This window comes from Tamandua tetradactyla, chromosome 25 (genome assembly GCF_023851605.1).
Source record: "Tamandua tetradactyla isolate mTamTet1 chromosome 25, mTamTet1.pri, whole genome shotgun sequence".
In the NCBI taxonomy this organism is placed as follows: Eukaryota; Metazoa; Chordata; class Mammalia; order Pilosa; family Myrmecophagidae; genus Tamandua; species Tamandua tetradactyla.
The window spans coordinates 16845692-16867884 of record NC_135351.1 but is presented as its reverse complement, the minus strand read 5'-3'; the positions used below and the strand labels follow the sequence as shown (position 1 = coordinate 16867884).

Genomic DNA, 22193 nt, shown 5'->3' with positions numbered 1-22193 from the left:
CCTCTCATTTTGTAGCACAGATGTGGTCTCCTGGCTTCTCTTTGGGTTCTGGGTTTTGGTGCACCTGCCATTGCCCGTTCCTCTCTCACCTTGTCCTGCCTCTGACTTTCTGGTCCCTCTTGGATGAAATCTGGCCCTGTTCACATGCTGCAGCCTCCAGCTGCTTTCTCCCAGCCCTAGCTGCCCATTGGAGCTGTAGTTCCATTACTTTGTGGAATAGAGTGGTTAAGCAGCACTGCATCCAGTTCCTGGAGAGAGGCTCACCTGCTTACTATTCCTGCTCCTTCTCCAAACTAAGTAGACTGCTCAGCACGAACAGTTTTCCTGCAGAGAAGCATCCAAACAATCATTTCTCACTGGGAAACATTATGATTTGTATTGTGGGAACACCCATCAACTTTCCCATTGCTTCATGGAGGCCATCCTCTCTAGGATTTCGTGTACCATATTTCAGCGAGGCTCAACAGAGAATGCATGTATAGGGAGACTTCATAAGATCCTGTATCATTTACTATTTAGGTATTCACCTGAAACGGGAAAGAACACAAGTGACAGAGAGAGAACTGGAGCTTAGTGTCACCTTTTGAGGCTGCTTCACCAATGCTATTTTCTTTCTCTCAAGGCAAGATACATGCCAGACACCTTCATTCAAATGCTCCTACTCCAGAAACAGAGCAAGAACACCCCGCTTCTGTTGGTTTGTCCAGGTTAGAGTGATGCCCCAATAAATCCCAGAGTGATTTGAATAGTGAATAAACAAGTATTTCCAAAGTCCCCTTAGGGGAATGGGGAGAAGGGGGAAATATTTAACTTCCCCATTTGGAGAATTCCTGATATTCTCGCAAGCAGTGGGGACAACCAAATCAATAACCCAATCTTGGAGTTCACCCCTATGAAATTTATCCCTGCAAAGGATAGGCTAAGCCTACTTAAAATTAGGCCTAAGAGTCACCTCCAGAGAACCTCTTTTGTTGCTCAGATGTTGCTTCTCTCTCTCTAAGCCAACCCTGCAAGGGATTCACTGCCCTCCCCCCTATGTGGAACATGACTCCTAGGGGAGTAAACCTCCCTGGTAACATGGAACAGAAATCCTAGAATGAGCTGAGACTCAGCATCAAGGGATTGAGAAAACCTTCTCAACTGAAAGGGGGAAGAGAGAAATGAAACAAAATAAAGAGTCGTTGGCTGAGAGATTTCAAGTAGAGTTGAGATGTTATCCTGGAAGTTATTCTTATGCATTATATAGATATTCCCTTTTTAGTTTATGGTGTGTTAGAGTGGCTAGAGGGAAGTACCTGGCTGTGATCCAGTAGCCATGTTTCTTGAAAATGATTGTATAATGATATAGCTTTCACAATGTGACTGTGTGATTGTGAAAACCTTGTGTCTAATGTTTCTTTATCTAGGGAATGGACACATGAGTAAAAAATATGGATAAAAAATAAACAAAAATAATAGGAGAAACAAAGATTAAAATAAATTGAATAGATTGAAATACTAGTGGTCTATAAAAGGGAGGGGTATGGGGTATGGTATGTATGAGTTTTTTCTTTTTTCTTTCTTTTGCTGGAGAGATGCAAATGTTCAAAACATGATCATCGTGATGAATACACAACTATGTGATGATATTGTGAGCCATTGATTGTACACCATGTATAGAATGTTTGTATGTCAAGATGTTTGTATGTTTGTTTATTAAGGTTTGCAATAAAAATATTTAAAAAGAAAGAAAGAACACCCAGCTTTCCCAGACTGCTGATTTCTATCATGTTCTCAATCTCCCCAAAGATAACCATAGCTGGGATATTTTGGACCTACTAGTGGAGGGCTTCAGATGGCTTTGGATTTGCTGTCCTAATATTGTTTCCTGTAATGCCAGGGAGCCACGGGCTTGGCCGTCACCCTGCAAACACCACACATCACTGTTTTTTACCACTGCATGTACTGGGCTCAGCCATCAAATACCAGTTGCCACCAAATCATCCTACTCCTTGGGAGCAATGCCACCCACAAGTACAAAAACTGGAGAAAACGCCCTTGCAGTTACTAAGGAGCTAAGGATTTCCAGCTTCCATCTGTGGCTATCGTTTTACACTGGTAGATGTCAGCTGTCTCTTTCTAAAGTCTTCCCATACCATGCTGTTTACTCAGTACTAGAAATTTTTCTGGGTGAGACTAATCTTGGGATGCAAAATGTCTTCATGCATCGACATAAGTCCAACACTTAGCATAGTGCCTGGCACAGAAAGACCTAGCAAATATTTGTTGAATGAGTAAATGAATACATGAATGATGTGCTCCGTGAAGGTTTCCTTCCCTCTAAGGCAATATGGCATTAGATTTAGGAATGGTTTTTAGAGACTGGTTGGGCTGTAACTTACTAACTGAATGACTTTAGGATATTTACAGAACCTCCCAACTCTCAGTATCCCTGTTTATAAAACAAGGATGTGAGGATGTCACGGTCATTTGTAGAGAATGAATGAGATTCTAAAACACAGCATGTGACATACTTAGCACAGTATCTGGCACATGGCAAAAGCTAAATATGTTATTATTATTATTATTATTATCATCCTCATCATCATATCACTGTGTCTCTTTCAACCCTATTTTCCTTATAAGGCCTAAAATTCCTCCATCACAGATCCAGGAACCAAAGAGAACAAACTACTATCTTTTGTATGTCTGGGAAATGTAGTTCAATATTATAAAATTATTCCTTTTCAGTTCCAAAATTTAGTAAACTGATTCTGAAGTCTATATAGAGTTGTAAAGGACACAGAAAAGCAATGAATTTTTTAAAAAGAACAAAGTTGGAGGAATTACCCTAACTTGATTTCAAGACTAACTATAAAGCTACAGTAAATAAGACAGTGTGGTACTGGTATAAGAACAGACATATGGATTAATGGAATAGAATGGAGAGTCCAAAAATAAATCATCACAAATACAGTCAAATAAACTTGATTCTTAACAAAGTGCCAAGATGCTTCATTAATCTAAGGATGATCTTTTCAACAAAATGTGCTGAAACAATTGTATATCCATATGGGATACACGAACCTTGACATTTACCTCATACCACACCCAAAATTTAACTTAAGAGGAATCAGAAACCTAAACATAAAAGCTAAAACTGGAATTTTCTAGAATAAAACACTGTAAGAAAATCTTCACAATCTTGGGTTAGGCAAAGATTCCTTAGATGGGACACAATATGCATGAACAATAAAAGAGAAAATTGAAACATACTTCTGATATTCATATATATCTGAAAAAAGACTGTATCCAGAATTTATAAAGAATTATTATGTCCATAAGAAGACAAACGTCCCCCCAAAAATCTGGACAAAAATGTAGACAGACATTTTACAAAAGATATTCAATGGCCAGCAATCATATGAAGGATGCTCAACATTTTGGTCATCAAGGAAATGCAAATGAAAACCACAACAAGATACCACCACATACTCACCAGCATGGCTTAAAAACAGTCAATACCACCAAATGTTGACAAGAATGTGGAGCAACTGGAACTCTCATACATTACTTGTGGAAATCCAAAATGGTACAACCACTTTGGAACACAGTTTGACAGTTTCTTGTAAATATACTAACCCTATGACCTAGTAATATCACTCTTAGGTATTTATCCAAGAGAAATGAAAACACATGTCCACACAAAGACTTGTGCACAAATATTTATTGCGATTTTATACATAATACCAAAAAAAAAAAAAGTCACACACAAACAAAAATGGAGATCACCAAAATGCCTACCTATAAATAGGTTAACAAATTTTGGTATAGCCTTATGATGGAATACTACCCAGTGAGAAAAAGGAGTGAACCTAATATACAGAGAATGGTTGAATTCCAAAAACATTTTGCTGCACAAAGGAAGCCAAACACCAAAGAGTATATATGTATATATACGTATATATATATATACGTATATATACATATATATACTGTGTGATCTCACTTATGTGAAGTTCTAGAGATAGTGAAGATACCTGTAATGACAGGCAGCAGATCAGTGATTGCCTGGGGTCAGAGGTGGCAGACGAGTGGTTGAGTAGAAAGGAGCAGGAGGGAATATTTTGTGGTGACAGAAATGTTCTGTATCTTGATTATGGTAATGGTTTCACAAGAGTATTTATTAGTCAAAAATCCATCAAACTGTACACTTAAAATGGGACATTTCATTGCGTGTGAATTATACCTCAGTAATGTTGATTTCACAAAAATGAAAGGCGGTTTTGAAAATAGAAGATTGAAATAGAATGGAATACAGTGTCTGGAAGTGAAATATATAACTATCTAAAGTATTTGTGGAGGATCAACTAGATGCCAGTGGGGTGTTAGATGCTATTGGGGTGTTAAAGAAGATAAAAATGGCAGCTATTGTGTGGGAAAAAGCTGAGATTAAAAGCAAGAGTTCTAGCATGTGCCCAGTTGACCATGAGACCTGTTCTTGTCACTTTTCTTCTTCAAGTTTCAGCTGCCTCAGTGATCAATGAAGAGGGTGGACTGGCTTGCACCCAAGGTCCTGCCCAGCTCTAATGCTCTCTGCTTTCATGTCCAGTAGGGATTTGCTAATTGTAGAGAGAGAGAGATTGGAAATGGAAAGATCTATCGCTTAGGTCAAACAGACATAAGGTGTACCTTAAAGATGTGAACAATATTCACATTCATCATACTCATTATTTGTCTAAAAGAAACCATGCCAGAGTGGGCCATGGTGGCTCAGCAGGTAGAGTTCTTGCCTGCCACACCGGAGACCCGGGTTCGATTCCTGGTGCCTACCCATGCAAAAAAAAAATTCATGTCAGTTTTTCGCAGTGAACTTTTACTAAGCATTTACATTTTATGTTCAGAGTTAGCTCCCTTTCTGTTTCTCTCTCCTGCTTTCAACCCCTTCCTCCCTCCCTTTCTGTTTTTGTTTTTGTTTTTCTTGTGACTCCAAAACCTGTGCATCAACAGTCCCCCAAAACTGCTCTAGCAAAGGTCAAAGTAACCTACTTTCCAATTAAAAACTCCAAAGCACTCTTTTAAGCCTTCATTTTGAATTCTTGGCCAAACTCAATACTGTTGGCCCCTGTGATCTAATGGAACTTGGGTCCTGAGTCTCTTCTCTTCTGAGCCCCAGTCCATCTGTGCTGCCTCCTGCTTCCTGGGTTGCTTCCTCTCAGCTCCTCTTTCTTGGTTCATCCCTCCCAGTGGTTGGCAGACAGTCGATATCTAAGTCTTTGTGGGCCATATGCTCCCTGTCTCATAGTCTTGTTTTCATTTTGCTTTGTTTTTTTTAAAAAAAAAAAACTTAAAAATGTAAAAACCACTTTTAACTCCCTGGCTACAGGGAGATGAGCACCATTCCTGGGCCATTTCACCCACGGTTGTGGCTCCAACACCCACTGCAATGGAATGGCCTAACCAGGGCCATCCTGGAAGGTCCATCTCTCCATGAGAGGGTGTCAAGGAGGCCATTTGTCTGCATGCCAAGAGAAGTTTCAGCTGAAAAAAAGAAAAAAGGCAAAGTGCATGAACAGATAATTCACAGACACACACAAATGTCAATAGCTCTTAAGTGCATTAAAAGATTCTCAACCTCATACGCAATAAGAAAAAGGCAATGTGGTTTTCTTTTTCTTTAGAGTTTTTATTTTGAAATTATTTCAAATTTATGCAAAAATAATACAAACCCCGAAAAAGAATACCAACATACTCCTAGCCATGCACCCCAGATACCATTTCAACAATCTTAGCATTTTGCCACATTTGGTGTGTCATTCTATCTATTCATCTACACATCTATGGATCCATGTATCTATTTGTCTACCTGTCTATCTATCACCTATTAATCTATCTTCTGAACAACAAAGTGTTTTTTTTGGTCTTGCAGAATAGCAAAAATGAAAGAGATTGATAAAGTGTTGGTAAGGAGTTGGAGAAATAAGCATTTTCCTCCTTGGATAAAATGCACATATCCTCTAACCCAGCAGGTCTACTTCTAGAAAGTTAAATGAAAAAAGGCAGGATGGAGGATATATGTAAATGTACCACGTGACTGTCCAGGCACAGTATATTTCTGATCTATAATAAACTTGAGAATGCTTGGGGGGAGGAAATGGTGACTTGACTTCCGGTAAGATGGCGGACTAGAGGCAGCCGGGGCCGCCCGTCTCCATGTAACGAGAGACACGGTAGAGAAATGACTGGTCAGCAGATCAGGACTGCGAGTGATCATGGAGGGTCTTCTGCCCAGCAGAGAGAGGCCCAGGATGAAAAACTGAGAGATTGGGAAGGAGAGAAAGGGGTGAATGCGCTCAATCACGACTCTGCATACCCCCGCAGCTGATTTTCCTTTTGGCTTCACAAGCTGGCCGTGCCCGTGGCGAATGTGGAAGATGCCTACCCATGTTGGCGCCTGGGTTTTTTTGACGAGGACTGGGGTCGGGGGTGGGGGCTGTTGGGGGCTTCCCCGGGGTGGGGGGAGGGGTGGGAGGAGGAGGGGGAGATGTGGAGTGCGCGGTTCAGACATCCTTCCTGCAAGAGAGATGCGTTTGGGCTTTGGTGCCGCTCCCCTTCCCCCTCGGAGGCCTGAGGACCACAGGTGTGTGAAGCTGAAATCCCGGCCCCACAGCCCAGCGTTCTCCGGACAGGGGGGTCTGGGGGTCCCTAGACCCACCCGCCGTACAGGAGGCGTCTCTGCTGGGGTGCGTGTCATCCAACCCCCAGTCCCAGAGTTGGCAGCCCAGGCTGGAGTCCCGATTCCAAATCTTAGACCTGGGAGGTGAATAAATCTCAAAATAACCCTATTAAGACATTAAAGTGCCTCGTCCACAAGAGGTTATAAAGCAGGTGAAGGCCCAGGCAGACGTGACCCAGACAAACGACCAAATTAAATCAGCTGAGGAGACACAGAATTTGGAGCAGCTGCTTAAGCTTGTCCAGAAAGAAACAAAGGACATCATGAAGGTACTGGGAAAGCATAAAGGAGAGGCGGATATGGCTCAAACAAATGGCCAATTTAAATTATCTGAGGGGACTCAGAATTCAGAACAACTAATTAAGGTTATTCATAATGATTTGAAAGAGGTTATTAGAGGAGCATAAAGAAGAATTTGAAAGAATAAATAGAAAAATATCAGACGTCATGGGATGAAAGATACTGTAGAGCAAATTGAAGACATTTTAGAGACTCACACTAGATTTCAAGGGGCAGAAGAAAGAATAAACAAATTCGAAGACAGGACAAATGAATGTTCAAAAGAACAAGTGGCAAGAAAGATGGGAAAAATGCAGCTTGATTTCAGGGAAATGATAGACAACATGAAGCATACAAATACAAGAAGTATTGGTGTCCCAGAGGGAGAAGAGAAGAGTAAGTAAAGGGATGGGAAGGCTAGTTGAAGATGTAATTGGGAAAAACTTCCCAACCCTTATAAAAGACATAAACAGCCAAACCAAACAAGCCCAACAAATACCAAATAAAATAAATCCAAATAGGCTTACTCCAAGATATACTTATCAGAATGTCAAATCTTGAAGAGAAGCAAAAAATCATGAAAAAAGCAAGAGAGAAGAGATTTATTACATATTAGGGACACTACATAAGACTGAGCTCAGACTACTCGATGGACACCATGGAGGGAAAAAGGCAGTGGTATGATACATTTAAAATTTGGAATGAGAAAGACTTCCAGCCAAGAATTCTTTATCCTGCTAAGCTGTCCTGCAAAATTGAGGGAGAGATTAAAAGTTTCACAGATAAACAATAGCTGCAGGAATTTGCCAGCAAGAGACCTGCCCTACAAAAATTATTAAAGGGAGCTCTGTTGACTGAAAGAAAGACTAGAGAGAAAGGTCTGGAGGAGGGTACAGAATTGAAGAGTATTACCAAGGGTAACTTGAAGGATAAAAAGAGGGAAAAGAATATATAGATCTGATAAATCAAAATACAGGATAAGACACTGGACCCAAGAATTGCTTTTACAGAGGTAAATTTGAATGTTAATGCACTAAACTCACTAATTAAAAGACACAGATTGACAGAATGGATGAAATAATATGATCTATTTATGTGCTGCTCATAAGAGACTTATCTTAGACCCAAGAATACAAACAGATTGTAAGTGTAAGGAGGGAAATAGATGCTCTATGTAAGCCGCACCAAAAGAAAGCACAAGTAGCTAATAATAACGTTAGATAAAATAGATTTTCAATGTTACGGTATCATGCGAGATAAGATTTTCGTGTTAGTTTTAACAGCCTGTGTATCTTTATATTTTCTTGAAATAAAAACCTGAAAATGTTCTGTAAAAAAACAAAAACAAACAAACAAAAATGCTTGGCATGGAGTAGAAACTAAAGGGTTAGCTGTCCAGGGAGGGAAAGAAAATAACTTTTTCACTGTGTATCTTTTTGTATTGTTAGAATATTTTTATCTTATGCATATAATATTTTTACAAAAATTTGTTTAATAAGTAATAAAAATGGATAATCTTATAAGCAAAAGAGAGGAAAGATTGAGTTAGAAGGTACGTTAAAGATTGTCAAATCTAACATCATCATCTGCAGATGATGACATAGTGCCCAGAGAGGTTCCAAGGCTTTCCTAAGATTTCACTCTTGTTGGTAGAGCTGGGAGTTGAATCCTGCCTCCTATTTGTCTGTCCAGCACTTGCCGTTCCCTTACATACTGCTCTTCTTAAGTGGCCTCCTTGAAGCAGGTAGTTCATCTAGATAATTTGGACTTGATGAAGTAAGGGAAATGAAAAGTATTTTTAAGATTAAACATTTGAGATGTATTTTCTTTAGTTAAAAAAAAAAAGCCTGTTCTTGTCATTTAAAATTACCCAAATTCTAAATGCTTTGGTATCTAGAAAATTGGTAGAAAATGTAAATCATGCAAAAGTGTATTGTAGTGTTGTCCCTTTAACAAACATTCTGCCCTCCCCAAGATGTGGCAGCTACGAGTGATTCGCATGGACCTGCCCTCACTCCCAACTCCAGCAGTTACCCTGACTGATCTAAACAGTCATTCTTGCCACAGTGATTTATTTAGGAATATACAGGCCTAAGCCAATCAACCCTTGGCATTCCCCTGGCCACAATAATTCATTCTGAGTTGCTCCAATCAGTGTTGAACCTAAAAATTTGCCGAGAATCATGGGACACAAACCCCATGGCTTCTGGATGCTGCTGAGGCTAGAACCCCTGCAGCCTTTTTGCCACCATGAGGGAATCCTGCCTAAGAATGCAGCTGATGCAATGGAAGGCAAAGTAGAAAGATGGAAAGAAATCAGGTCCTTGCAGGTATTAAGTTGCCAATTCAAACTAATCCTGGCACTGTCAAGCTGCCAATTTACACTATACCTTTAGACCTACTGATTACATGAGCAAAAAATCTTTTTTAATATTTAATCTAATTTGAGTTAGGATTTCTGTCACTTTCTCAGTGAAGAGACTGACATGTACTTAAAGTAAAGAAGTGAAAGTATCCCCCACCCCAGGTAGTAATCACTGTTAGTGAATTGGTATGTGTGCTTTTTTTTACATACATGCATATAGTTTCTTTTAAGTCATAAATTATAATGCTTATATTATTTCACAACTTGCTTTTTTTCCTGATCAATTATATGTCATGGATGGTTTCCCTATCAGTACAAACAGCTCTGTCTACCTGCAACTTAATATACCATGGTATGGCCAGAACAAATTTACCAAACAAAACTCTAATTTTAGAATTTTAGATTGTCTCTAATCTCTGCATTATAAATAATGTTATAATATATACAGTTGATCCTCATTATTCATTGATTATGCTTTCATTCATGGACATTCATGGACAGGCTCAGAGTGGTGACAAATTTGAGTTGCCCGGTATGCACTTTCCTAGCTGAGGTCAAACAAGGTGACCTTGCCTTCTGTTTCAGTGGTCATACAGTAAGCAAGTGTTCTTTATTGCAGTATATTTAGTGCCATGTTTTTCACAGTTTTGTGCTTTCTGTTTGTGATTTTGTTGTTTAAAATGGTCAACAAGTGTGGTGTTGACATGCTGTCCAGCATTCCTAAGCAGAAGGCTGTAATGTGTATTATGGAGAAAATAAGCCTATTTAGATAAGCTTTGTCTAGGCATGAGTCATGGAACTATTGGCCAAGAGTTCAGTGTTAATGAAACAACAGTAAATATTAAATAAAGAAGTCTTTAAACAGAAACACATAAAACAAGGTTAGGTATTGATCAGTTGGCAAAAATGTGACCAGAATCTTGCAAGAACTTAACCCCATATTTCCCTAGGAAATTGCTAATTTGGTTCTTGCAGCAACTTTATAGAACATAATTACCGCAAATAATGAGGATCATCCACATGTATGAGACCTTCTGGTTGGTTAAATGTATGGACTCTGGAACCACACTGCCTGAATTTAAACCCTAGCTTCACAAATTACTTGCCGTGAAGACTTGAGTCAGTTATTTAACCTTCCTAAGCCTCCCTCTGAAAAATGGAGATATTTATAGGCCACCTTGTGAAGCAGCAAATGAGATGTTCCGTGTAAAGCACCCAGCATAGGATCCGGTACATAGGAAGTGTGCAGATAAGTTTAGCTATTATTACCATTGAAATCAATTCCTAAAATTGGACTTTCTAGGCACAAGGGTGTTTGCCTTTTAAACTTTGATAGATGCTACCAACTGCCTCCCAGAAATGAACCAACTGACCTCTCCCCAAGTCCCCTTTTACTCCCACTGTTATTAATAATGGATCGTTTTTATTTTTGCCAATCCAATGGCAAAAAAAAAAGTTATTCCCTGCTCACTGTATTTTTATTGCCTATCAGCCATTATTGCTAATGCATGAGTTGCTATGTGCATTTAGGATATTAAACTATGTCTAATATGCATGATAATAGATAATATTTTATTCTAGTCTGGTAGCCTTCTATACGTCTTTTGACATATAGAGTTTTATGTTTTGTTTTGTTTTTATGCAGTCAAATCAGTCCAATTTTTTCTTGTGGCTCCTGGATTCTATTTTAGAATTTTTGTTGTTGTTCAGGATTTTTAATGCTCATTTAGTTTTTTCTGTTCAGGGCAGGGTCACTTCTGTGCTTGGGGCACACCATGGAGGTTTTGTCTGGTGCAGCCTGGGCCTCCTGGACATTATTATAGCTGCTATAATCATTTCAGCCTTGGTCTGAAAAAAGTTTGTACAGCCCAGCCTGGGGCTGTGAACTGTGTCTGTGTCTACAGTGCCCCCTGCTGGGCACCACAAGACACCCACCCTAGAATGAGTACTTGGGGCTAAGAGAGGGAGAGTCTCTAGTTCTATGTTAACTCAGTCCTTGCTTAGCCCTGGCAGATAGGGAATGAATAAGTCACGGCCCCTGCCCTGGACGTACTTACAGGGCAGTGAAGGAGGCAGGCTCGTAAGCAGATAATTTCAGTTTTTCTCCTATGGCTGATTAGCAGCATGCTCTACCCTCAGAAAACATTTCAAGGTAGTAATGACAATGGCTCCATTTCATTTCATTATTACAGAGCTATAGTTTGCAAAAATGAATCCTGAGAATTATGATCTGAGATTTCACAACAACCAAAGAGTTACCTGCTGTGGTAGCTTGGAGTGAAGTGCTCCAGAAAAGCATGTTCTTAATCTTAATCCATCCCTGTGGGTGCAAAGTCATGGTAGGAACCTTTTGGTGAGGTGACTTCAGCTAAGGTGTGGCCCGCCTGAAGCAGGCTGGGCCTTAATCCTGTTATTGGAGTCCTTTGTAAGCAGTGTGAAATTCAGACACACAGAGGAGAAGCTAGGGAAAGAAGCTGGAAGTCAATGGAATCCACAGAAACTAGGACAGGCTACTATATGCATGGCCATGTGACAGAAAAGCCAAGGACCAAGGATTTCCGGCAGTCAGCCCCAGAATGCCACAGTCTTAAGGGAGAAAGCATCGCCTTGCTGACACCTTGATTTTGGACCTCCTCTAGCCTCAAAACCATGAGCCAATAAATTTCCAATGTTTAAGCCAGGCAGCTAAAACGCCTTCTAAATGAGACAAATAAAAATAGCATGGTATACAGAAGGAAGAGATTGGACAGCAGTCAGTTCCTTGGATTCTAATCTGGGTTGTGCCAGGAACAAGCCATGAGTAGTCACTAAACCTCTGTGCTTGGTTTTTTTCCTCACTGGCTTTCAGGGTTTTGGAGTAAGGGGGATGGTAGGAGGAGGGGAGGGGAGGACAGAGATGCACAGGGCTTTTCTGATGTTTGTTTTCATTTTCAAATGTCACAATGAAAAATACTTTGGATGTTTTACACTTGAGATAAAACCCATATTTGTTTTACAAGGTGCTTTGCAGCCTGCCTCCTGCTCTGGTGCCATTCCCATCTCTCAGCTACTTTAATTCTGTTCCCAGAATGGCTGGCTCTGCGTCCTCTGTTCACTGCAAGGTCTTGGTGTGTTTGCTTCCTTTGTGTGGGGCTTGGCCTTCTCCCCATCACCTCTTCACCCCCTCACCTCCCCTTTCCTGACTCCACTCAAGCCCCACCTGTGCGTTTCTTGGCCCTGCCCCCAGCCTGGATCACTCATCTTTCCCACCTACTAAGACAACCCCAAAGGCTTTTCTTAGACCTCGGTTGGGTCTTTGCTGATACCCTTAGAAGCCCCACCTACGTCCTACTAATTATATTAAAATACATCCCTATTCTAAATTAAATATAATTTTATAGTGCAAATATTTTTGAAAGGATTTGTCCTATATTGGTGCTTCAGAAGTTGATGAGTCATTATATTAATTCACAATTATCCATATCGGCAATAATTGTATTTATCTGGGAACTGTAGGAAAGTGGAAACATCTAGTTTATAAGTAGCTTTCATATGTAGTAAATTTTTATAAATGCTAAAGTTGATTGGATGTGGTTGACCTAATGTGATATTTGTAGACATTTAATTAAACCATTATACAATTGATATTGTCATTTACTTTTCCTATTTTGGACACGATATATATTTTTTTCAGGATTCAAAGTTTATTTTCATAGTTCCTGAGAGATTCTGTGGGCTTAAGCTTCTTTCCATGGCACCTAATGAATCAAACACCCTCACGGCATTCTGAGACTATTTCTGTTGTAGAATTTAGTACCCTCCTCTCTGTGCAACTGTCATTTACTTGTGTCTCTCTCACAAGCCTGAAAATACCTTGAAGACCTAAACTCTGCCTAATCTCTTTCTCTTTGTTTCCTACCCAGAGCACAATGTCTGAAAGACAGCCAATATTCAATAAAAGCTCATCTAATGAACAAAAGAGTGGGGTTTTTGTTTCTTTTTTTACAAATTCAACTTTTAAAAATTACTAAGCATGGTAACAATTAATGTTTATATTTTACATCTTAGATGCCACGAACAGGGAAACACAAAACAAAGAAAACCCCTTGCCGTTTGGATATTCTTAAGGAATGGAAGCAGGCCTTAATTGCCAGTAAGTAACTTAACTGAACTTTATCTCTTTTGCCCTTTCCCCTAGGCCTTTGTGCAAGGAGGGGAGCCTGGATTGGGCTCAGGACAAAGGTTTAGAGTAAATGCTAGAGAGAAAAAGCCAGGGAGGAGAAAAACATCTACATTAGAATGGTGGAAATGTCTGGCCTCTGGAAAGAAGTGGGCATGTCAGTAGATGGAAGGAGAAATGAAAGAAGATACTGCCTATATATAACAATGTAATAATGATGAGATAATAAACAAACAGGCAACCAAGCATGTATTGAGAGTTTACTAGTGCCAAAAGCAATGGTACGTGCTTTGTGTGCATTACCCTCATGTCAGCTCTGGGATGTAGTCATTATCCCCTTTATACTGATAGAGAAACCTGGACTTAAAAAGATTAAGGGAGGGCTGGCCATGGTGGCTCAGCAGGCAAGAATGCTTGCCTGCCATGCCAGAGGACCTGGGTTCGATTCCCGGTGCCTGCCCATGTGAGAAAAAAAAAAAGATTAAGGGAGGTGAGGGTGAAGGTCACATAGCTGGTGATGGCCAAGCTGGGATTTGGGGGGGGGGGGTGGCCCTGGACTCACACCCCTAACATCTACTGCCCCTCTAGCAATTTGGGCTTATGTGTGTCTGTCATCAGATCATGGACCCCTGAAAGGCAGAAATTTTATTTTCATCTTTGTGTTATTGGTAGCTTTGTTTTTAATGGACGGATATGGTAACTGCTTTCTAAATATTTTTCCTTTTGATTGAGGATAGTACATCAGACTTTCCAAATTCATTTCTCTTGACATTCATTACACTATTTATTTGAGGGGAATAACTTCTTGGAGTAAGATATGTTCTGCTAAACTTATCAAATACTTCCATGGTATTTTACTCTGTGCCAGGCAGAATTTAACTTGATCTGTGAATATTAACTCAGCTAATCCTCTCAGGAGCACTTTCAAGAGAGCAGCAGACTACAGCCATTCAGGAAGTGAACGGCGCCACCTAGAGTTGTGCAGTGCTCATCCCATACAACCATATGTGGTGACGCTGCTCAACCCTTAATTATCCCATTTTACAGCTAGAGAAACTGAGGCATAGACATGTTAGGTATGTGAAACTTTCTTAGTTCAGGGTTTAATAAAATCATGATAACTATATCATATTTGCCAAAACGATATAAAATATCATTAATTCAGCTCATTTGCAACGGTGTTTGCAGAGGGATGGAAGAATTTATATTGCTTGAAAAATGTATGAATTGTAGAATTATTCCTGAGAAATTTAGTTCTAGTACATTAAACTGCATTTAACCAATAAGTTAACTACCAAAATTTCTCAGGGGAAACACCATCATACTTTTAATGAATGTTGATGACTCACAGGAACAATTAATGTGTTAAAATCTTTTAAAAAAAAGAAAAAATAAATAAAGCTGGCTTTATTTAGTCAGTTAAACACGCCCCCCATTACAAGTCTGTTGACTAACTTGGCAATTTATTTACTAAGCAATTTCTTCTTAAATAACCCAAGACTTTCTCATGTTCCAAATGAATGTATTATTAATTCAGAATTAAGTGAGTTCAACTTAATAAGGTTTTGCTATAGTGTAAAGGACTACATCAGTCGGAGAAAAATATTTCTTAACTTCTGACTTAGAATAACTCCTAAATCAATGATAAGACTGGATGTGAACCCAGTTTGTGGCTAATTTAATAGACATCTTTTGTCCATTTCTAGATTAAACTGCTCAGTTAAAAAGAATGGACAGACCTTTTGGCTAGTTTCTAGAATATACTACTCCACTAAAAGAGCACAGAATTCCAAGTAAAGTTTTCCTAAGCATATATTAATATTTATTATTATTCTTATACAACTGGAATCATGCTCCACATATGGTTTCAACTGGCTTTTTTTTTTTTTTCACTGATCAATATATCCTGGGCATCTTTCCATGTCAGTATAATAAAATCTACCTCATTCTTTCTAATAGTCTTTGGGGAATAGAGGTATCTTGATTTGCTTCATTTCAATGGATTTTGAAGGACATGCTTTTTCAAAGGGCCATTCCTGCACAGTCTACACTCTGAATCCTGAAATCTCTATGGAGCCGGCTGTTGTCACTCAGCACAGCGTAAATAAGAGCCAGGTCTGAGCTGCTGACCTTCTATGACATGCAACCTCTGCACACTTCTGACTTTGTAAAAAAAAAACAATCACACAAAACAATCATACTTCCATCCCGTTAGTGCCCACCTTGGTACATCACGGTGTCCGCTAAGGTCAAGAAAATGACCACCATTTTACTGCTGCAGAACCTGAAGTTCAGAGAGGCTAAATGACATATCTACTATTATTTAATTAGCTAAGGGCAGAAACAGGTTACAGTTAGGTCTGGCTCCAAAGCCCAGGCTCTTTTCATTGTCTAAGAGTCTAGAAAATAATTTCTAGTATTATTCAACATACTCTGATTAAAACAGGTAGAACTTAAATTGAGCAAACCTGATTACTGAAGATTCAGATATACGGTCTCTAAATAATTAGGGTGTCTGCTAAACCAAGGAATTCATTGCCGAACCTTTTTTGAGCAAAAGCTTCTCATCTGGTGTAGCTTTTACTCAGTTCCCAGATGAAGGATGTTTCCAACCGCTGGTGTTAGAGAGTAGATTCACACTGCCTGCTTTGTTCAGCTTCCTTTTGTTTGTTTTTGTTTTCTTAAACTTTTTATTTTGAAATTCTAATTCCAAAGTCACAGGACTTTTGCCAAAATAATACAAAAAAAAAAAAACCATATGGAGAATTCTAACATAACCCCCTTCTTCAGGTAACCAGATCCACCAATTTTAATATTGTGCCATATTTTCCATATTATTCTTTCTTTCTTTCTTTCTTTCTTTCTTTCTTTCTTTCTTTCTTTCTTTCTTTCTTTCTTTCTTTCTTTCTTTCTTTCTTTCTTTCTTTCTTTCTTTCTTTCTTTCTTTCTCTTTCTTTCTTTCTTTCTTTCTTTCTTTTTCTTTCTTTCTTTCTCTTTCTTTCTTTCTTTCTTTTTTCTTTTTCTTTCTTTCTTTCTTTTTTCTTTTTCTTTCTTTCTTTCTCTCTTTCTCTTTCTTTCTTTCTTTCTCTCTTTCATTCTGTCTTTCTATCAGTCCATCATCTATCTATGTTCTAAGCATTTGAGAATAGGTTATATACATCATGGACCTTTAACAAAGAATACTTCCGTGTGCATTTCCTAAGAACAAGGGCATTCACTTATGTAACCACCTTAAGTGCCGTTGTCAAGTTCAAGAACAACTTCCTTTTTGACAGGGTCTCATCCTCATCATGAGAATATGTTGATTTAAAATAGGAGTTAAGCAAACCAGGAACTAAAAGAACCTCACAAACAGTTCTTTATAGAGCCAACCCGATCCTAAATCAACTACAGCCTCTTCCCCTGTAATTCAGAAGAAGCAAGAACACTGAGAGGGAGCCTCTATAATCCCTGACACACATAACAAAAGTCAGAATGCTGGTTTGATTTCTTAAAATATTCCCTGAGCAAATAAGCAGGCAGGCGTTCCGTGTGTTTGTGTGTCCATGTGTATCCAATTACTTATAGAACTGGACTCAACTACTCAAAAAAAACACACACACATTTAAGACGGAAAAATCCTCGAAAAATGGCTGTAACTAGCATATCTGAGGATTCTGTTCCTTTCTCTTACGAGGTGCCTTTTGTCTCTTGTTTATGCCAAGAAGAAAGGGCGCTGTTTACGTTTTGCATCATCCCCTTCACGTGCTCAAGTCCAGGACCGTCCTCACCGGACTCACATGTTGTTTTGGCAGCCGGTGTGCATTCTTTCTTCTTTCCACTGCTTAAAGGAGCCGCGTTCAGCCAAGCGAAACTGCCGCTGTCATCCTGGCAGCAGCCCGAGGGACAGCCTGCGTGTTTTGTTTGCGTGATGTTCTGCTTGGGTCTGTTTTGAGTAGCTGGACGTTAGATTGGGGTGATTAGAGAAGGCTCGATAATACCATCCAAATACGATGTGCAAACCCAAAGCTATTATCTTGTTATTCGTTGTGAACACCAAGAAGAAAAAAAACAGTGATGATGTCCACTAGGGCTCGAGGAATCTGCCCTGATGGAAAGGTCGAGATTTTCCAGGTCTGATGCTCTTCAGTGACTTGGGTCAAACCATCTAACTTTGCTGTGATGACAATTAATATCAAACACCCTGCACAGTTACTAGGGATTCAGTTATAAACAAACTTCTGTTATTGCTATTATAAATAAGTCTGTAATTCAAATCACATGCAGCTTCATACACTAAATAGTTTTGAAAGTTTGGGAAAAGCAACTCCCTTAAACACCATGGCTGTGATGCAATAAGAGATTGAGGCTGCACAACACACTGGGAAATTGAATTGGCCTTATTTTATTATCGCAGCCAAGCCAGCTGCCTTTTTAAAACTCAGACTCTGATTGGAACCTTTGATCCCTCTCTTTCAATGCTTTGCAAATATAATTGTATATCAGCATTAATGGAGATCTTTCTAAATTATGGGGCTAGTATTATGTACAGGGTCCAGAAAATCAGGGTTACAAATAAAGCTGTCCCTTCAGTTTTACATGCATGTCATTTACCAGCCAATTGGGGTAAGTGAAATGCATTGCATATGGCATTCTGGGGTCTGTGCATTGAGGCAAGATCATGTTGCTGTATGCAGTAAATTATAATTCAACACATAGTTATTGAACATTTGGACACTGTGTTTGCCCTCAGTCTAGAGATTGCCAATTGAAATAAACAATGGAAAAGAGATAAAATCCTACTGGCTATCTTTCTCTCTCTCTGTGTGTGTGTGCTGGTTGGTAGGGTCAAATTTCATTATTTTTCCATGTGAATATCCTGTTGTTGCAGCACTATTTGTTGAATCGTGTTTCTTTTTTGTTTGTTTGTTTCGCTTGTTTGTTTTGTTGGGGAAGTGCATGGACCAGGAATTGAACCTGGGTCTCCCTCATGGCGGGTTAGAATTCTCCCACTGAACTACTCTTGCAGCTCCTGGCTATCCTTTTAAAAGGGTTCCCCTCTTTTTCTCTCCACCCCCATATCATGTCCCTATACTGAGTGGCTGGTCTCAATCACTCAGTGAGCTTGGCAAGATCCAATAAAATATCTCTGTAAGGAATTTATTATCCAGTTCAAGAGAAAAGATATGGATACTTGAAAGAGCTAGAGATCAGTTCGAGACCATATTAAATCAAGTGCTAGAGTGTGAGTGACAAATGAATGGGAAATTTAAAAAGGAAAAAATGACTGGGCTCAGGTTGGTGGGCCACTGAGCTGACCCTTGAATGAAGCAGAGGAGAAAAATGGGCATTTCAGATTGGAAAATAGACAAGCCTGAGCAAAGCATGGCGGTAGCATGAAAAATTTTTGCATTCTTGTTTCTCTTTGTCCTGCCTTCATATTTTTTCTGCTGCTTCACACATTACAGTTCCTTTAACTCCAGCTAATAAACTGCAAATTTATAAAATAGCCACTCACATCTTTCACCATCTGTTCAGGGAATGTTTTGTACCTACTCTCCCTCTTTGGGGGGATGGGGAGAGAAGGGAAATTGTATTTAAGAAGAAAAAAATAGAAACATTAAAAAGAAATGTGTTATTTCCCTTCCCTTTATTCCTGAATAATTCAATCGTAAAGTCATTAGGTGGGTTAGAGTTCAATGGCATCCATGCTGAGGGAAGGATCTTAGTGGTAGGGTGTCAGCACCCAAGCAAGGTGAAGATGTCCTCTATATCTGGGAGGCCTGACCTGGGAAATCAGAGCCCAAGCAACCTAAGGGGCATCCACCCACAGGGAAGGCTGGAGAGTAGGAGGAAGGCAGTCTGGCACAGGGCATCAGAGCCCACGCAGGAGCTAAAAGCATCTTATGAGGCAATGGGTGGCAGTGGAGATAGGGATGGGTCAAATAAACATATTAGGGTTCTTCACTGTTGAAGAAGGATGTTACAAAGATGGAAATGGAGAAAATGAAAATGAATACTGTAGTGTTATTTTGGAATTGGATGTATCAGTATGAACCTTGGTTGTCAAGATAGATAGATCCCAGAGTTGGTGTGTTGGTTTTAAAGGAAGTATGCCCCCTAGAAAAGCCATGTTTTGATCAAAACCCCCTTTCATAAAGGTGGAGTAGTCCCTATTCAATCCTGTATGTTTGAAACTGTAATCAGATCATCTCCCTGAATGATGTGATTTAGTCAAGAGTGGATAAACTGAGTAGGTGACGTCATGTCTCCGCCTATTTGGCTGGGTCTTGGTTGGTTTATTGGAGTCCTATAAAAGAGGAAGCGTTTTGGAGAATGAGAGATTCAGAGAGAGCAGAGAATGCTGCAGCACCACGAAACAGAGAGTCCACCAGCCAGCAACCTTTGGAGATGAAGAAGGAAAATGCCTTCCAGGGAGCTTCATGAAACTGGAAGCCAGGAGAGAAAGCTAGCAGATGATGCCGGGTTTGCCGAGAGAGAAACTGTGTTTGCCATGTGCCTTCTCACTTGAGAGAGAAACCCTGAACTCCATCAGCCTTCTTGAACCAAGGTATCTTTCTCTGGATGCCTTTGATTGTACATTTCTATAGACTTCTTGTAATTGGGACATTTTCTCGGCCTTAGAACTGTAAACTAGCAACTTATTAAATTCCCCCTTTTAAAAGTCATTCCGTTTCTGGTATATTGCATTCCGGCATCTAGCAAACTAGAACAGTTGGGAATAAGATAAATCAGAATACAGAGCAAAAGATGATAGTGTATGTACTCTGAGCTTCACCTCCCATATGGCCCAAAGGCAGAGAGGTTTATTGTGTAGAGTCTAAATTTCCTGTAGCACAATCTAAATCAACCTGTCTGGATAGCTCATTTAAACAGCTCAAACACATGGAGTCCAGAATGGGAACAAGGCCTTGTAATTCTGTATAGTTTAATGTAATAACTGGAGACATCCCAGACTATGGTGGGCTGATAATTAAAAAGTTTTGGTAGAGGGCGGGCCATGGTGGCTCATCAGGCAGAGTTCTTCCCTGCCATGCCGGAGACCTGGGTTCGATTCCTGGTGCCTGCCCATGCAAAAACAAAAACAAAAAAAACAAAAATATATTGGTAGAGTCACTCAAAGGACCAGAGAAAAAATATTTAAGTACTAAATTTTCCTATGTGGGAAACCCTTTATACTCTCTCAAACATTAGGCACTCCCAAGAAAATAGACCAAGCCCTTATTTTGTGGCTTGCCCTTACAAAGCTTATTTCTGTAGCAGAGAAGCTGAGACTAGTTCTATAATTAAGCCTAAGAGTTGCTTCCAGGAAACTTCTTTGGTTGCTCATATGTGGCCTCTCTCTCTCTAAACTCAACTCTGCAAGGAAAATCATTACCCTTCCCCTGACATGGTACATGACATCCAGGGGTGAAGGTCTCCCTGACAACAGGAGACATGACTTCCAAGGTTGAGCCTGGCCCTGGCACCGTGGGATTGACAATGTCTTCCAGACTAAAAGGGGGAAAAGAAATGTGACAACATAAGATACCGGTGGCTAAGAGGGTTCAGATGGAGTCTAGAGGCGATTCTGGAGGCTACTCTTATGCAAGCTTCAGCTAGATAATGCTAATTGCCATGGTTTGCCAACCCCCAACTAACATCATTCCTAGTCACCCTAAAAAAAAAGACCTAGGACTCTAACTGAGACTTTACAAAAATTTCACATACTGAGTTTACTTTCTTGAAATCTATAGCCACCAGAGGGTTCCTAGGGCAGATAAGTCCTGGAATCCAGAGGCCCCAGCCTCTCCAAGAATATCAGCTAATTCCATCCCCTTATCCTATATTGTTGACACCCCATTTTAACATGAAAAAAGTTAGATTGGGCATAGTACAAAGACCTCTGTAGATTAAGAGTAGGATCAAAGGAGGAGGAGGAGTTATAACAGAAAATAGGATAAATCCTATTGGTATTTATTTAACAAATGGTATGACTGCTGAATCACTATAATGATATATTTTTTTTAGCTTTCAGTGTTTTGGAGCAGCTAGAAGGAAAAACGTGAAAATACCAAACTTTGAAACCTATTTTGTAACTACTTGTTATAACGTACTTTGAAAATTATTGCTTCTTTTGTATATATGTTATATTTCACAATAGAAAACATTTTTTAAAAGATAGATAATATAGAGATAGATGATATAGATGACAGATGTAAACAGATAGAAGATTGGTAGAGTCTTAGTTTGCCAGGGCTGCTATGACAATGCCACTAACTTGCTGGCTTAAACAACAGAACGTATTGTCTCACAGTTTAGAAGTTAGAAGTCTAAAACCAAGGAACCAGTGGGCATGCTTTCTCCCGGAATAGTGTTCTGGTGATGGCTTGCTGGCAATCCTCCATCATAGGGCAAATTGTCTCTCCGTCTGCTTCTGTGGCTTCTACTTCTATGCCCAAATTTCCTTCGCTTGTAAGGACTCCAGTCATGCCTGATTAAGGCCCACGCTGATTCTATGTGACCTCATCTTACTAGGTTCTTCAAATCTCATTTATAAGCATGTCCCCAGCCTTGAGACCAGGGGTTAGGACTTGAACATGTCTTATAGGGAGAAAGATTCAATTCCTAACAGATAGATAGGTAGCAGATAAAAGGAAAGAAATAAATAACAAATGTATGCATGTGTGTATTGT

At 39.6% G+C, this 22193-nt stretch overlaps 1 long non-coding RNA gene across 1 annotated transcript; it reads left to right on the top strand.

The window, feature by feature from the left end:
* Positions 1–6164: 6164 nt before the first annotated feature.
* On the top strand, positions 6165–18282 carry LOC143668872 (uncharacterized). The gene is made up of 3 exons (XR_013168605.1): positions 6165–6322; positions 13407–13491; positions 17226–18282. It is a non-coding gene; the product is annotated as an uncharacterized LOC143668872 (long non-coding RNA).
* Positions 18283–22193: the final 3911 nt, after the last annotated feature.